The sequence below is a fragment of the Rhamphochromis longiceps genome, linkage group LG14, assembly GCF_057381845.1.
Source record: "Rhamphochromis longiceps isolate RC_006_pf linkage group LG14, R_longiceps_female_GT1.1, whole genome shotgun sequence".
Lineage (NCBI taxonomy): Eukaryota > Metazoa > Chordata > Actinopteri > Cichliformes > Cichlidae > Rhamphochromis > Rhamphochromis longiceps.
In genome coordinates this window covers 21,199,851-21,205,412 of record NC_140570.1, presented here as the reverse complement: position 1 = coordinate 21,205,412, position 5,562 = coordinate 21,199,851, and the positions used below count along the sequence as shown (strand labels likewise).

The following is a 5,562-nucleotide window of genomic DNA, read 5'->3' as shown; positions in this document are numbered from 1 at the left end:
TATGAACAAAGATGATATATTTTCAGGTTAGATAGTTTAGATTAGTTACTTCAACACATTTCTTATTTGTGGCAGTAAAATGTTAAATTTAAGTTAGATTAATTCAAATATTATATTTTCAGCCACCTTGTGCTTTATTAATTAGTTTTACATAAATCTATTTTGTCAACAGGTTCCACACAAATGAATTAAGTACATCCAACTTATTTTTTAAAATTTCTTTTATTGCCAACACATTCAGTGAGCATTTGTGTAAACCCAGTCCAAAATAAAACACAACAGCTCATTAGGGTTAGTAATTAACAGTATGTAGACAGATGCAACATCAAGACTTTAAATTAAATGTCTGTATCTACCAGAAATAGAAGAGAGAAAAAAAACGCATTGAAGATCACATAACACATTGATAAGATGACACTTGAGTTATGCACATGTGATGCTAGTAAGGTCTGTGAGTGTTTTTTTCTTTTAGTGTCTAAAATGGATAGCAAAGTTGCTATTTGCAATGATTGCTTAGGGTCAGTCCAGTAACACAATGCCAATGAAGTGCTTTCCTTTAACAATGCAAAGTGAAGTGTCCACCTCAACAGCCACAATTTAAAAAAAATTTATGTAAGCTTGTCAGCGTTCAGTTTTTTTGCAACAGCACAGCAGTAACCATTTAACACTTGCCACTGTCAACATTTATTTTACTAGTGTTTGGGCAAAAAACTTCAGATGTAAACATTTTAACATGGAAACAATTGTTCGTCTTTAAAAGTCCACAAAATATACATTCATCCTGCATTCCCAACTTGGATGATCTGATATCCTCGTGTTGGTGTTGTTCCCAGACCATCATGAAAATGTTGTCACATTGTTGTGACGTTATTCTTTTGCGCGCCAAGCCATTCGTGCATTTATGAAATTCCAATGTTGCAAGGACAATATCAATTCTGCTTACTGTTTATTAAAGGGTTACGGTTAGGGTTAGGGTCAGTTGATCGGCGGACAGAGGCGGTTTCACGCAGCTTAAGTACAGTTTTTTGTTTTACGCCGGTTTTTCCCGAAGTCGCAAAAGTATGACGTCACAACATTCTGATTGGTCACTTGCAATGTTGATCCTGGAACAACATTTAGTATGATGATCTGGGAACAACACCAACACGAGGATATCAGATCAACCTCCTAACTTACCCTTATTTTTAGTATGTATTGCAATTACCTTTACAATGCACACAATGTAACACAAACTGAATATGAACATATTTCCACCTCATAACAATATGCCTTGAACGCTAATATACACACCACCCTTCAACATTTCTGGTGCAGTATCATCTCTCAATTAAATCCTTTAAATCTCAATACTTTTGATTGTCTCTTACTAGCCCCCCACAACAGTAAAATCTCTCAAATTGTAGTAGTTTACAAACTTTTCAAAATGTTCTAAATTTCTCTTAAATGTAATTTTCCCGTTATCTGTCATTTACAAATTACCATTTTATTCCCATTCAGCCTCCGAAAAACTTCTGTCCATCTGACAGAACATTCATCATCCAAATTAAAGGTTGGCTTATTCATTCAGTGTATTCTTGAGCAACTGTACCTTGGTCAAGAGTATGCTGACATACAGATGAAGGAAGAGCTTCTGAAGTACTTCAAAGAAAGCTTTCAGTCTTGAGGTTAACTGAGATTCAGTGCATATATCCCACCCATTAAGAGTGCACATGCAGAGGCCAGGTCTTCCAGGTCATGCAGGACACACTAGATGGTTATACCCACATCGGCTGGAGGAGTGCTGGCATCAGCTCTTTCGATGGTAAAGATAGCAAGGGTAATTTGTTCCAGCTCCCTCTGAACAGCTGTAGCTTAGACACAAAAACATAGAAAAATGGCATCCAGTTTTAAAAAAAGAAAGAAAAAGGGCCAAAGCTACCCTTTAATGACGTAAACACAATATTAGGAACATGCACCCCAGTGTGCCACTATTTCAGACTACAGATTCAACGATAAATATAAATAGTTTGGGTATACAAGAAGATTTCCCAAAACATTTAAACAGGTTCCATGCAAATTACAACAACAACAACATGCAACAACATTAGTTATTCAAAATTTGGTTTAATACAGATAAAAAACTAAACTAAAATTACCAACCAATTATTCTTTGAAGAGGATGCTTGGGTCTTCATTCAGGTAAAAAGGTAGTGCCCTGAGGACACACTCCCTCCCCTTTTCAATACTTTCCTTCTGTAGAGAGTGGCAGAGATACAGGAAGAGAAAACAGAAATACTTTAGGATGACAGAAACTCACATTATACGCAAAATGAATGACATATCCACTGCACAGATAGACATGTACACAAGACCAACTAATCATCACATGGACATGAATAGTTAACCTGTTGGGCAGGGTTTCCACCACATTATATATGTCCATAATGGAGGTAAAGACAAACTAATACATCATCTTTTTTGCATTCAAAACATAACATAAAAACATTCACTTCTGGTTTAACCTAAATCAAGGGATCAGATTTTACATATGTTTAGGTAATTTAAATTTTCCAACGTTTTGAGTACCAAACTTTGTCTTGCTTAATATAAATGTAAGTGCACTGTGCAGCTACCATACACTAGCTGTTTAAATTTGAAAATGATCTTATTAGCCATAATATTTTGCTACCAACAGAATAACGCACCTGTGTGGCTGGGGCCAAAGTTTGTCTAATTTTCTTCCCTGCAACGCCTCCTTTTTTCTTGAAGACTTTTATGAGCTGGTCAGTGTATTGGTCAAGTTGTGTAAAAAGCCTTGGAACATGTGCAGCAGTAGTAATCCTCACATATTCTGCTTCCACCTGAAAATATGTCAACAAACACAACATACTGTACTGTAAATATACATACTATATGTACACATATACAAACTAAAACTAATGTAGTAAGACCTCATTAAAGCTATAATTTTAACACAAACATTTACACAAAATGCTAATGGAGCCATTACAGCTTTTATTGTTATTTATCAAGTTCCAAAAAATATTGATCACAGCTGATCTGAAAAGAATTTCATGCCTCAGGCCCTTGAACTGCAACCTTTACCATGGTTCAGATGTGGAGAAGAAATAACAGGGGCATGGGATGGGTCACAAAAGAAAACTTAACTTATAAAACAGTTTTGTTTTTAAAAGTATAACAGTTCACATACCACATACAAGCTCAGCAATACCACATACACCACATCAGTATAGGAGGGAGCAGGTAAAGGCAGGATCTGAGATTTATAAAGTAAAACAAGAAATTCATTACTTAATTTCAAGAAGCAAATTATTGTTTGAATTACAACTAAATAAAATACTACTCAGAAGAAAAGCAAGAGATTGACACTGCCATGTGCTAACTTTCTATAGAAGCAATTATCACCAGGTCTGTCGACCTCCATTGTCTGTCCACTCATATGTCTTGAATAATTTTATTAAAAAAATTAAGTGTGTACTTTCACAAACTGTAATTTATAACTACATTGATATGTATAACTCCGCTAGGAAACATGCTGTATTTACAGACCATTTTTACATAATACAGATTACTGATAGAGCAGAACAATGGTGTCACAGTGGCTTTCGCCCTTGACTTTTTGGATTTTAAATGTCACTTTATGCTATCCTTGCTATCCTATTCGATATTTCCGACTCTCGGATTACAGAAAAGGAATCCCAAGAAAGCAAATGGAAAAATAACCCCTTGAAAGAATAACCCCATGAACCCCTGTAGCTAATCCCTTAATAAAACAAAAAACAATAAAAATGTTTCTTACACAGTCCACAAAATAAGCATGTCCAGGACCCAGTAAAACTAATGTAAAACAAGCGCACGCAAACGATATAACATGTCTTGTAAGACAAACGCAAAATATAACCATGCTGGACATATAGATACTACACAACATAGTCAAAGAAAAAAAGTGGTCTTACCTCTCAAAGAAACAGTAGCTTGGCGCCAAAACAGCCTTTTTCAGTTAAATTTGAAGTCTTGCGCATGAGCAGGCACAAGCCGTGAAACCTTCTTGTTCTGCGCGGTTTCATTACAACTGTTTTTGCATTACTGCCACCTTGTGGATATACAAGGTATATCGATCCTAATTGACTTAACTTAAATGTTATGCGATCAAGTAACACATTAGTATTATGTACGTTGAATAATAGACACAATTACGTAGACTTGATTAGAAAAACATATGTTAACTTAACAAAAACATATATTTTAAGTAAAATGAAAATAAATAATTAATATACACTGAACAATCCACCTCATTCATTTTTTTGATTTCACATAGTCACTGCAGTGACTATGTGAAATCTTTTGGCTGCCAAAGAAATCCTTGTGATAGCTTTGTCGATAGCAGTGATTGCTTTGGATATACAAACTCTGTAGCAACTCTGGCAATGTGCTGGCAAGCAAAGCAATCACAAGGAGGTTTTTAGTGCAGCACTATACACTTGTTTGCAAACTAATTAATCTTGTAAATGCTAGAAACCTTCAGCAACCACTTGCCAACTGGTTGGGGAATACACATTTTTCCCTAATTACCCCTGGCTGTCATTGGGTTGTTAACCCCGCCTCTAGGTCTTTGAGAGTAGGGCTTAGGAATTTACAAATATCACCTCATCAGCAGAAAGTTGAACATGAATATGGTAAATGGCCTGTATTTGTATAGCGCTTTACTAGTCCCTTTACACATCCAGTCACCCACCCATTCACACACTGGTGATAGCAAGCTACATTGTAGCCACAGCCACCCTGACAGAGGCGAGGCTGCTGGACACTGGCGCCACCGGGCCCTCTGACCACCACCAGTAGGCAACGGGTGAAGTGTCTTGCCCAAGGACACAACGACCGAGACTGTCCAAGCCGGGGCTCGAACTGGCAATCTTCCAACTACAAGGCGAACTCCCAACTCTTGAGCCACAATCGCCCAAAATATGTTCCTTTTAACATTTTCAGATCAAGCTTGAAGTCTCCACCTGCCATGTGCAGATCATTGTATCAGAGAACAGTACTTTCACTATAAGAAAACATTAACATAAAGGTGACATTTTAAATACTTAGCAATAACCTTTTCATAGAATAGTGATGGGCACATGCAGACCTAAGCATTCGTTGCTATAAAAAAAAAAAAGCGACTGAGGTTTTAATATTTTAATATCTACCTGGAAACCTTTGAGAAATGAATAATTTGATGGTGTGGATTTTATTGTTGTACATTTATCACTAATCTAAGCACAATATAGTAACTTTGATGTTTTATCAAATTGAGTCCTTACCTGTTTTAGACATACAGAACTTCATTCATGAAAAAGTGTATCATACATTTCCTTATTTTCATAGAAGCACACCAAGGATAGTAACAGAACCTGGACAGCCCCTCTACATGTCAAAACAACTTGCTGTTATCATTGCAGTGATGGAAGCCTCCCACTCTTTCTTTGCCAGCAAATCATATTCTCCTCTGAAACAAAATGTGCCATCAGAATAAATGACTAAAATATTTTTTTAATTAGTGTAAGTCTCAAACTTGGA

The 5,562-nt window shown here is 36.3% G+C and overlaps 1 long non-coding RNA gene across 2 annotated transcripts; it reads right to left on the bottom strand.

Moving 5' to 3' along the window:
* Positions 1 to 1,133: 1,133 nt before the first annotated feature.
* LOC146653985 (uncharacterized) lies at positions 1,134 to 4,298 on the bottom strand. 2 transcript variants are annotated; one of them, XR_014907294.1, is made up of 5 exons: positions 3,957 to 4,298; positions 3,191 to 3,256; positions 2,685 to 2,840; positions 2,140 to 2,232; positions 1,134 to 1,850 (listed from the first exon to the last, which is right to left on the bottom strand). It is a non-coding gene; the product is annotated as an uncharacterized LOC146653985 (long non-coding RNA). The 2 variants fall into 2 exon arrangements; XR_014907295.1 differs by lacking the exon at positions 3,957 to 4,298 and adding an exon at positions 3,800 to 3,938.
* Between the last annotated feature and the right edge of the window lie 1,264 nt (positions 4,299 to 5,562).